A 12,766-nucleotide genomic window follows, 5' to 3' on the forward strand; every position below is an offset into this window, starting at 1 on the left:
CCATTTCCTCAGCAATACCTCGACCCTGAGAGAAATGCTTAAATGCTCTGAGCCCCGGTTTTCTCATGTATGGACAGGTTATTCTTTTATTTGCCTCATGAGCTTTTGTGAAGGTTGAATGAGATGACAGTTAATATGATTAGTGGATGCCTGATACCTAAGAAGCATTTGACAATTATTAACTCTTTTCCTCCTCCTATTTCTTAAGCCAATCCTTTCACAAGGCAGCCAGCTGCACTTCAAAGCAAGGCAAGCAGGACAACACAGACAAACAGGAATAATAATTCCTAAATTGTAACTTATCAAAACTGAAAAAATTACGTACAAGACAGTCTGCAATTCTAAGGTCATAAAACAAATCTCAAACACTATATAGTTTCCTCAAATAAAACTACTTCTTCCAACTTAGTCTTTTCATCATATTTTTCCAACTCTATATTTTCATCAACAAAATAGGCTGAATTAACCAGAATGTTTTATTGCAGGGCCAAGTAGGCCCAATTTGGAAAGTATATTTTAGGTTATCTTATTGTTCTGAAATAGTAGCAGAGCATACCATCTATTTATCTGAGGTAAAATACAGGTGCCTAAATGTAATTACTAAGAAGTGGAAAATTCTAATCTATGGAGCTACCATCTAAACCTGGGCCAACACAAAGGCTCTTTCTGCATTCGCACCTCCCACTGCACGTGGTAGAAAGCACCTCACTGTGCTTTTGTGTGGTTTCTATAATGGGACCTATTCTCACAACCCATGTCCAGTTTTCTTGCCCGCTGCTTCCATCTTTAGTCATCAGCACTGACCAACATTACAAGATTCTGTTGGGGGAGGAAAAGAAGATTCTGGGTGAAAATATTGTGCATTTCAGACAACCTTAAATTAAGGTGAAAATGATTGAAAATCAGGGTGTGATGTGGCTTACAATGCTTGACACTGACAAAGAAATATGGGTCTGAGAGTTACAGATGGCAACGTTAGCATGTTTTGTCCCTCCAGGGAATTCTTGGGGACACCAATCAATGAGTGCTTTCCATGTATTCATGTCCTCCCTACTGGAGTCATTTCAGGGGTGAGCATTCCCCAAATGAAATAGTGAAAAGAGCAGCAACTACAAGTATTTTGTCAGGTATGATAATAACACAAAAGGGAATATGTGAGGATGATAATATTAGCAATGGAAGGTGGTGCTACTGCTTTTTCAAAGGCATCCCAAATATTAAAATGTTGATTTCTATTGCTTCTGTGGGTCCTGGAATGGAAAGTGCCATATACTCTATAAAGCAAAACAACTGCAGTAAGAATCACTTGCCCAATTGATTTACTTGCTTTAAAAAATACATTTACAATTTAAATGCCAAGGTTAATTAAGGAACTGGGTTTGAGGTCTATGTCCACACCTGATGATACGGAAATTGTGCTACACAGCTAGAAATATATCAACAAGTTTGGAATGCAGCCTGGATGAGGTTCAGAGAAAGCCAAATGGGCATTATCATCGGGCAGCCTCCCGCAGGGACCTCGAAGTCCAGTGGCCTTGTTAAGGGAGACTGACGTGGCCTTGAGATGGGAGGGATGGTTCATGACATGTGTACCCTGCTTAGACACCATATCACGATGCAGGACACAACGAAGACCATACAAGTGTCCCTGTCACTTCCTAGCTGCATGTTTGGGGCCGACCCCTCATCCCCATCCTCCTCGGTTTGCTCGCCTCTCAGATGGGTTCATACCATCTGCAGAGTTGCTGTAAATAGTCAACTACATTTTGTCCACAGTGGGCTGGATAGCACACCTGGAACATGGGATCCCTTCCTGAGTGGTGGCCCCCAGAATCGATATCTAGGGACTTCTTGATTTTCCCACCAACCGTGGTCCTGACACTCTCCTCCCAGCATCTTGTTTCAAACATACACACACACTGGGTCATTACTGAGAATGAAGGGTTTCATGGATCTCCCAGGCATGGCATATCCATAAAAAATCAATGAGCAGAGGACCCACCATGTACCAGCAGCATATGAGCCATTTGCAATCCTGTTTGTCCTGTATATGTGCCCTATCTGAAATGCAACTCCACATAGACCTCTGAGTGCAAATGAATGTCTAGGGGGTCAAGTTCACTATTCTTGACCCAAGAATGAAAACCAGGGAAATTCTGAAGGGCTAGGAACCTCCAAGATGGCTGCAGTGATTTACATTTAGGTTTAACCACCAATTGAAAGCACACCAAGCCTAGAGTACAGTCTTGGTTTCCTCCAAGAAAATGGTGGGGAAGAACAGCATGGCTGGTTGCATCATCCAGACGCAAAACAATAACCTCCACTCATGTACTCTGGCAGGCCAGCTGTCAGGAAGGAGAAGTATTGTCAACAAGCAGAGCTGTAAATAACACAAAGTTTCCATGTATACAGAGGGGAAAAAATCCAGTGGAAATTTCAACCATTCCAAAAATTAAGCTCATAAAATATTTTTGAGCAAATGACTCTGCTTTTAACAGTTATTTACTGGATTTTATAGCCCAATGTTAACCAAAGTCATAAAAACATAATGACTTAGACTGTGCAAAAGTAGCAGGGCTTTTCAATTTTCATTCCCAGAATAGCAATGTATGGTTTGAATGTTTAGTTAGGATTATTTGAATGTCTCCAAAAATGTTCTATGAATTGCTGTAGAAATTAGAATTAATTCAACAGAAAAATAAAAGCCATTACTTCTCTCCTCTCTTTCCCACCCTCAATTGACAACAATGTCCTTTGTCTTCTCTGTCCCAAGCACCAGCCCAACTAACAAGGCTGTCCCAGGCAGGAGGCACAAACTGCAATGACTCTCTTAGAGTCACTTGACATCCAAAGTAGCTATTTGTGTGATAGATCTTCTCATAGGAGAGGTTTCTGTTTTTGCTAGCTTCCTGGCAGAATTAACTGTTACTGCTAAGAGAGGCATAAGACAAAGTTGTTCTCCAGCCAGGGCAGTATCAGCTCCTGAAAGGTAGAAAATGTCTCCAGAGGACAGGAAGTCTGTGCCACACCTGGAACAGGAAGTAGGAAGTGATGTTCCTGTAGGGGTCTGGGAGCCATCCCAGGTCTAGGTAAAGGGAGGAGGGGCTCAAACAATCCAGTTGGATAGTCCCACACTAACAACTCCGACTTAGCCTTGCTGCTTACCTCTGGACCCAATTCCTCTCTAATTTCTTCCTTGCTCACTGCAGCCCTAGCTTCCAAATCCCTGTACATATTCCTCATGGTGACAGATAGTGGATGGTCCTGAAGGCTCTGTTTCTGAAAAGACACATATGAAAGGAAGAAAAAAGGAAGGAACATACAGGTGGGAGACAAACTCCCCACTAATCCTGAAGATGAGCTGAAGGATTCCTCCTTAGAACTCCAAATCTTGAGGGAGGCAACAGAAAACAGCCAAAATTTTGCATAGGCACTGATGACCTGCTAGAACATAGAATAGTCCTTACCATGAAGACTTTTCCAAGATCTCTCCCTCCACCTCAAGAACAGCAAAGTGCAAAAAGAAACCAACTTTTGTCAAGCAGCTACTATGCTCCAGGGGCTGTGCTAAGAGCTGCCCCACTGCTTGTCCCCTTGCAGCCTCTCCTTGGGTGCTCAGGGGGATGGAAGTCCCCAACACTCAGAAATGCTGACCATCAGGTCACTTTTTAGAAGTGTCCCACCCACGTCTTCCTGATTTCTGGTTCCTGGTTCCTTCTGCACCATGGCATGAGTTCTCTAGAGGGGAACCCACCTTCGTGACAAATGTGGCTGAGGGGGACAATGTTGGACCCTAGTCTGCGTGCAGGAAGCAGGAGGGAGAGAGCAACCTCAATCTAAAAGCTGAGTCCCATCTGTATTTCTGAGGTTATTGTGGATTTAAAGAAGTAGACTGAAGAGCAGTTAAACCCATAGGAATCACACTCATTTCCCCAGGATGTGAAAGAAATAACCCATCCAAGGATCTTCTCTGTCACAGCCACAGGTGGATGCTGAGCTAATCCTGCTGTCAAACAAAGCATCTGTGTCCACTGCAAAGGGTTATGCCCAAACTAAGAAGAAGTCCTTCCAATGTTTCATAAAAATAAATAATCCCACTAATATTTTCCCTGTGGACAAAATGTCTATCGTGCTGTGGGTTAATGCTCTCTGAACTCCCACTTATGAACTGAAGTTCTCAGAAAAGCTTCCACGTCTCACCATGGACACAGCACTCACCTTGATACGCCTTCTTAGTGCTCCTGGCTTGGTGTGCAGAGCAGCACTGGGGGCTGCAGCTAGAGAGAACCTCAGGAGTCCTCTGGGAGGCAGAGCGAGGAGCCCATTCAGCTGCCCCTGGCTGAGGTGGAGACCTGAGCCTGCTGGTGCTCAATGCTGACCTCTTCCTATGTTACAAAAGTCAAATTATAAAGGCAAGAACATAGGCATAGAATTTTAAAAGTGTAAAGCCTCTCCAGCTAAGATAATAGAGTCTTTTTTAAAATCCAGATTCTAACATAACAATGTAATTTAGGCAAACAGTGGGCATTTACCATTCTTGTTCATATTGGACCATTAATCCATAAATGGGAAAGATCATCTTTGAGGACCATGCTTTTATGATATTAATAAACAAATTAATAGGTGCGTAGATCACCGGAGCCTCTCACTCCTGGCACCAGTGTGAAGAGACACCATTTGTGCCCCCAGAATCCACTGCTAGCTGGAGGATTTCTAAAATCCTGACAGAATGGCCGTGACACCTGCTGCAGAAGCCTTTGAGATGTCTCCTGCGTACTCAGCGCTGGCCTGGAGCTTCCTGGGGCAGTGACCACGTGTTCAATCACAGCTGAACATTCAATGAGCAGCTGTTGAGGCATTTGATTGATGGGTTGTGGATGGATCAGCCCAGTGGGTGGATGAGTGAGGGAGTTAATCACCCTTTATTGAGGCCAGCATGGACGTCTGCTTCTCTTTGGTGAAAATGGCAAAGACAAAGCTCAGAATGCCTGGCCCTCCCACATGTCTGTAGTCAACTCATCACTGTGGGGCTTCCCGAGAAGGAGCTGTGTGGGCCAGAACTTGCATGGAAAACCCAGAACTATCCAGGTTCCATCCACACTTGTCCTGAGGAATCCACAATGTCTGAATGAAGAAGAGGGAGAACAACCCAAATCTCAAATGGCCACTAGACCATGGTGAAGAAGAGAGAGCAAAATGGGCACATTTTACTAACACCAGGAGGGCCAGGGGTCAGCAGTGATTCTCTCTGTTCATGTAAATTGGGTCCAGAGGAATGAGCAGTGCTCACTAATCAAGGACCTCGCCATCCATTGCGGTGACAGTGGACTTGTAATTCTCACTCTTCTGTGCTGTCTGCTTTGAACTTCACAGGAACTTGAAGTCCTAGCACCTTGACAATATTGATTGCCTTAAGGAGAGCCTGACCTGACTTCAAGGGGCAAAAGGCCCCTCCTTCATCACCATGTGACCAAGAAGGGCTCAAATTGCTGGCCCCAAGGAGGCTGTAATCAGTCCTAGATACTCCTCGAAGGTCTCACACTGAAAACACACAAAGGAAGACTGGGCATGGAAGGGGTAGAGAGGGCAGGAAGGGCCTGAAGATGCCAAGGTGATTCTGCATTGAGGTGGTTCCCCATCAAGGAGGTCCTCAGAGATCAGAGGGCTCCAGCTTCACCCCAGGAGGAGAGAAAGACAGTGCGCCCAGATTAGTCAGCCCAGCTAGTTTGTGCAAGATGGTACCACTTAAAAGTAACACTTGGAAGAGCAATTTGACTAAATTTCTTCCTTCATCATTGCTTTTAACACGACTCACGAAAGACCTACATGGGCCGTGGGTGCCTCAGCCAGGAGGGAGCTTGCAAGGTCTACACTCTACAAGGGTCAATCTTGATTCTGGAATGGAAGCACCAAGATCTAAAGAAGATAGGGAGAAGCAAGAGGCAAAATCTAGATAGGAGCTTCGCGCCCCCCTCCCATAGCCCCCAATTAGTGCACTACTTCCCTTCCAAAGCCCCACATAAAAGTGCACATTCGCCTCCCACAGCCCTGCGATGAGAGTGACCCTCCCTACCCACAGTTTCCACAAGATCGAGCCCTTCCCCTCCTGCAGCCCCAGACTCGCAGCCTGAGTGGTCTCTTGGGCAGACAGGACCTTGTGTTCCCTCAGTTTCCTTCTTCTCTTTCGTTGTTACCCTTTTTCCAGCTCCACAGGTCCTGGGGACACCTCTACATGTCCTGGGGTGCAGTGAGAGGAGGAGCCCTCTGCTTCTGACTCGCAGACCCTCCGCCCCTTGAGGGCCCCTCCTCTGACTCCAGGTGCTGCCGAGACGAGTGCTGTTGAGTGGCGGTGGGGGTGTCCAGATCTGCCCCAGGCTGGCCAATGACTATTTTTTTCTTTCTTCCTCTTCTTCTTCCATTGTTGGTGGTTGAATGTGCGATGGAGTTTAGGAACTGGCTCCCTCCAAAAAAGCCCCTGTTCTGGGTGCAGAGAAAGTGTCTTCCTCTTGGGATCTCCCAGAGCAGCAGGATCCCACCATACCAGAACATAGGTGGCCCCCAAGGAGGTTTATTGAATAAATCATGGGTGAATGGTGGAAAGGGACAGGGGTCATGATACCCTCTACACCAGAGCATTCTGGAGCCACAGTCAGGACACAGTGACATGTTGACATGTACCAGAATGCTAAGTGGGACTGTCCTCTAATCTGAGAACTTCTGCTAGCACCCCAGAGATGCTGACCACAGGAAAAGGCACCCTCACATCTTTAAGTGGGCTCTAGGGCTGCTGAATTCCTCCCCAAGACTCTCTAAGTGTAGGGGGTTGAACAGATATGAACAAGTCCCAGCTCTCAGAACTTCCTGTGGAAAAAGGGTCTTTGCAGGTATAACTAAGTTAAAGATTTCCAAATGTGATCCTGCTGGACTCAGGTTGGACCCTAAATCCAATGACAGGTGTCCTTTTTAAGAGTGATCCAGAGAGAGATTTGAATCTCAGACACACAGGGGAGGAGGCCAAGTGAAGACAGAGGCAAAGATTCGAGTGAAGCACCCTGCAGCCAAGGAACCCTTGGAACCACCAGGAGCTGGAAGAGGCAGGAAGGATCCTCCCTCAGATCCTCAGAAAGGAGCATTGCCCTGTGACTTTATTTTGGACTTCTGGCCTCCGCAGCTATGAGAACATAAATATCTATTGTTGTAAGTCACCAAGTCTGTGGTGCTTTGTTTTCACAGTCCCAAAATGCTCATATGAGACAGTTACTAGTTCCTGACCTGCACCCTATTCATCTTCCCAGCAAATAAGAAGAAGACAGGAATCCATAGGAGGAGAGACACTGGGGGGAAGGCAGTGCTCGGCCAAGGGGACGCTGGGCATGGGAATGGGGCAGGGACAGAGGGAAGGAGAGTCAGGGCAACTACTGGGAAGACCGAGGAAGTTGCTGCAGGAAGTGGACCCTGCCTCCCTAACTCAACTCTGATGAGCTACAGAAATGCAGCTTCCAGCAGGGAAAAGGAGGCCCTTCCATTTGTTCTAAAGTAGCTCCCTGGCTAGTGGCTATAACTCGCACACGACTGTGATTCCGTTAACCACACAGGAATGGAATGCAGTGCTCTTCTCCTTCACGGCTGCATCAGTTCTCTCTCTAATGACAGCACAATTTCCTCTCTTAGACAGAAGTAGCATCAGGATGAAGACCTCCTCTGGCTCACAGGTTATGGTACCAAACACATAACACTAGTGAATGAATCATTAAGAAAGCCCATGGGCTGGACCACTGAGATGAACTGCAATAGTTATGAAATCAAATGAAACAAAGGAGAATCTGTAAACAAGCACATGGGAAGTTCAAATGGTGACGAGTTGTGACTATTAATGCCCATGGTGGAGCAACCCCAGATGCTACAGACCTCAGGATCCTGCCAAAGGCAGTTTCAAAACCCAAATATCCATGGCGGAATCTGACTGCGGGAAACCAGAAGGTTTTAACTTGAGAATGTGTTTTCTCCCCATCATAGCCCTTTTGCAATGATTATAGGAAACCTCTGTGAATGTCTTTATAATAAGCTTCCACATTAATTATAAAAAATTATATAATATGCAGCTTGCTGATTATAACATAATTCTGTAACACAAATTAGTCTAGCCTTCAACATCTTTGAAACATAGTGTGTTAAAAATGGTACATACAGGTTAAAAGATACAGATTCGGAACGCCAGGATTTACATGGAATTATCACACAGACTTTGATAGAGTCCGGGACTGATTCAAAAGAGCAAGTTTCATATGAAGCTGTCTCATTCTCTTTGAAAGTGCCTTGATCTCTGCACAGTCATCTATTAATTATATTACAGATAAGGTAAATAAAAGTGTTGCAATATGGAGATCACAGCCTTCTTTTTTCTTGTGGAGACGAAAGGTATGGGCTCCTGTGAAGTCTGTGGGCAATGAGGGATGATAAAGGTATTCTATAGCCAAGAGCCTGTATTTATTTTGACACATGATGGAAAGATCTGAAGTTCAAGAGCTGAAAGGGGGCAGCACAGATGCGGCACAGAGGAAAGAGGTCCAGGGAGGATCCAGATTTTAGGCCAGAGCATAGGCAGGGGAATCTCGGTTTTAGAAATGTTGTGATTATTGCTGTTGTGTTTCTATTTTAATGGATTTTGATTTTTAGAGCAATGTTATGTTTACAGCAAGACTGAGTGGAAGTGCAGCAAGTTCCCCCATATTCCTGGCCGCACATGCACAACCTACCCTGCCGTCCACATCCCACGCCAGAGTGGTGCTTTGTTACAGTCAACGAACTTACATGGACAAGTCACTGTCACCCAAATCTGGGGTTTGCATGAGGCCTTTTGAAATTACTTTAATTATACATGTTGTGGCATATGCTCTATACCAGTGAAAGAGTGTTCTCGGACATCTGTGCCTATTTTGGGCAAAAAGGAGGCATAACCCAGGGGCCCCGTTACTCACAATCACTCGGTCAGCGGGCGAGCCCCGGGGCATTTTTCCATGACTAAGGAAATTGGGAATATCTGTTCTAAAATTTTAGGAAAAATAAGTACCTTTCCTGATCTATGAGGTACAATTTGAGAGTCTCCAAAACAACTCATTAATGTGGTTAAGCAAAGTCAAATTTGTGGTTTGGGAAAAGGGAGAGAGCCAAAGATGGGTTTTAGGTTTGGGCCTGAGTCCTTTGATCTTTACACCCTGGGCTCTGGCCCAGAGGCTAATACATAACACAATTTAAACAGGTGTTTGTTGATTGAATGGGTCCTATCTTACTTTTTTATTTTTGCTCCCAATTTTGGGTTCAGTCATTGTACCTGTATTAAACATTTGTGTTGGTGCATTTGCTTCTATTTCTGACATTCCTGACTTTATATGCATTATTTATTAAACTTTTAGTACATGTACCTTTACTGCAAGCATCTGAGACCATTTTAGAGGTAGATGGAGAATAGGAAATAAACTGAAGCAAATGTATGCTTTGGGTATTGACATTAGGCAGAATGTATTGCATTTAGGTAGAAGCCAAATTCACAGCCTTGTGTTTAACTGTGAGTGATTATGTTTTTTGATTGCTTTGACTTGATGTGCCTTAAAGAGCTATTCAGAAAGCCCCCTTTTTTCAGCTCTGAATGAATCATTTCCTCACACAGGGTTTCCCGTGACTCATGCATTCATTCATTCTGCAAGTGCATGTTAAGTGCCTGCCCAGTCCAGATGCCAGAGAAAAACTCTGGACCACAGAGCCATGGCCTCAGCCCAAAGGATGGGGCCTCATTCTCCCAGAAAAAGAGAAGTAAGTTAAAAGGCTTGTGAAGCTGGTGTGAATCTGCCCATGAGTTAGTAGAGTCAGGGTGAAAATGTTTCCAGAAAATAATTTTTATCAGCAATAACACAGGGCTAATTTTTGCCAATGTGAATGCATATTTCAGAGAAAAAATTAAGAGATGTCTAGAGTACTGAGAAAGAAATAATTACTTCTGGATGACGACTTTTTATACCACTCTCTTAGAAACCATGAATGTGAAATGGACCTTGGAACAAAAGAAGAGTAAAAAGTAACTACAAAGCCAAAATCTGGTCCTTAGACCTGAGAATGAAAAAGAAGGGCCTTGGCAGTCAAGCAATGAGGAACTAAAGGAAGCTGGTTGACCTCTGTGCTACTCACATCGAGTTTTATGTTGCACTGTTGAGAAGAGCTGGGGAGAAAGGGGGTGCCCACTGGAGGCTCCCTTCTTTCTGCCAACCAGCTCACATGTGTAAGGGAAACCTTGGAAGGGAATTGCCTGTCTCTACGGCAGCCACAAGGAGAAGTGGGGGGAAAGCCACAGCCCACTGATTCTCCATCAGTTTCCTAAGAAAACCCCAAATAAAAACAAATAAAATAAAGTAATTTCCATGAAAATGCAGCTTCAGGACATGACGTTAGTCCTACTTCTACCCATAATGCTGCCCCTCAGGTCCAGCCTGGAAATTCCAGAATAATTGGAGACTGACCATCCCATTGTCTCATAAGAACAAAAGGCCTGAAACCCCAGGAAGATGTGGAGAAACCCTCAACCACCCCTGTGAGTATTATACACCATGACCATACAGGCAAATAGGGCCCTTAATAACTCACTGATTAAACAGTTGTCTAGCTATTGTGTAAAGCTCCTTTTTTGCTATGTCTTTTCATTTTATTTATGTTTTGTTTATGCAAAGCCATAATGATAAACTGCAACAATTATCCATTTGTAGCTACAGAGAACCCAATTTCATAAAGATTTGTTTAGCCAGCTAATTAATCTTGATCTTTTCATTAGTAAAAAAAAAAAAAAAAATCTAAATGAATCCGCTTGACTGCAATGGACACAGCCTATGAAGCTTTATAATCTCACAGCCGTCTGTTATCAATGCTACGATGACATTTTGGATGAAAAATCAATTTTTTCCCTTCACTCCTTTTAACCTATTGAGCCATCTCCTTCCTTCCCTGGACTCAGATAACATAACTCACCATGAAAGCCAGACAGAAACGGCCTTGGGCATGTCCACAGGAAACCCAAATCCATGTCATCAGCACAAGGGCCCGCGTCCTCTTGCGAAGGCTGTGTTACCCCAATGACCCAATCACACCTTTCAACTCTCTTCATTAATTCTTAAACCTCCCCAGGTAAAGAGTCGAGTTGTTTCTGTTAATAATGCAAGAAGGTGTGAGTGCCAGATGGACAGTTTTGGAGAAAAGGGTTACGACTCTGTTAAACAGATGCCCAGACCTGCCTGGGCACGAACTGCTGAGTGAAGTGTGATGTGCGTGATGCCCTCTCTGCCTGTCAATTGAGCCTGCATCAGCCACAGGCACTTTTCCAAGCTCCAGGCTCTTTCCCCTCCCAACAGTGACATAAATGAGCCTGTGTGCTCAGCGTAGGGGTTAAGTGAAGACTCTGAAGCCAACAGCATGGGATGCGTGGTGGACATGGTGATGCCACTCAGGTGCCCAATGACGACACCAGTGGGGACCTCTCCTGGTTATTGAGTCCTGCACAGACCTCTTCAGTCTTTGTGTCTCTGCCTGGCTGAGAGAGCACTTCACCCAAAGTAACACACCCTCCTGTGCTTCCATCACTGGTTGTACTCAGGGGACATAAAGCAGGCCCTTGGCCCGATCCCTGTGAGCACCCTTCTGAGCTCCCGTGAGGCTGGCTGCCCGCTGCCCTGAACAGAAGTTCATCTGCAGAGCTCTCCCTAATGATCTTCCTGCATTTTCTTCTCAGAGTAAGCTGTCCTGTACCAGGGTCAAAGCCTAATTCTACCATCTATAAACTGTGTCATCTGGGGAAGTTGCTTAGCCTTTCTTCACCTCAATTTCCTCATCTGCAGAGTGTAATAATAATGGTGCCTACTTAGTAAGGTGGCCGTGAAGAGGCATGACAGTGTTTGTTACTCTTCCTGCCATCTGGGAATTGAACTTCTAAAAGCGTATTAGTTATTATTGCACAGAAGATTGTGTGGTGGCCTTAGCAGGTTATCGCTGTAAAGGGGTAGTTTTCCTCCCATTTCTGAAGTGGACACTTCACGCTTACTCTGGGAAACCAGGGTGTGTGTGTGTGTATGTTGTTTTACTTTTGGTAAGTGACACCATTGGGAGCTCATAATGATGGGAATAAGGTGATATGAGTTACATTTTAAAAAATCTCTTCCAGGCTACCTTTACCATTCAGCAGAGAGACAGGAGGAAGGGTAAAGTCTTTTCCAGTGATCCAGGTAAGAGACAGTGAATGGAAGCAGGGTGGTAGCTGGGGAAAGGGTCAGAAATAGTAGGACACAGGGCTTACTGACCTACAGGCTGTAGGGTGAATGAAAGGGAAGAATTAAAGATAGGCCCTAGGTTCCCACACACTTGGGGGAGCAGCAGTCTGGTTTAGCTTCAGAAGGGGCTAAACCAGCAGTCTGGTTTAGCTTATGGGCCAGTTGGAGGTGAAGGGTGATCAAGAACTCCCTGTGGACACATTAGTTTGGATGCCTGCTAGACACCTCACCTGGAGCCCAGGCAACATATCATGTACCTGGAGTCATCTGCACAGTGATGCTATTTAAAATCAAGTTGGAAAAATCACCTAGGGACAGTAGAACTAGAGATAGAAAAACAATCCATGAAATGCTTCAGAATTAGTGGCTAGGAGGAGCCAGTAGAAATGACTGGAAGGAGATGGCCAGTGTGTGGGGAAGGACAGGGGAAGTAAGCAGTCCTGGGAGCCAAGCTGGAAAGC

The sequence above is a fragment of the Pteronotus mesoamericanus genome, unplaced genomic scaffold, assembly GCF_021234165.1.
Source record: "Pteronotus mesoamericanus isolate MK-2021 breed Mesoamerican mustached bat unplaced genomic scaffold, CSHL_Meso_final contig_50, whole genome shotgun sequence".
NCBI classification, from domain to species: domain Eukaryota; kingdom Metazoa; phylum Chordata; class Mammalia; order Chiroptera; family Mormoopidae; genus Pteronotus; species Pteronotus mesoamericanus.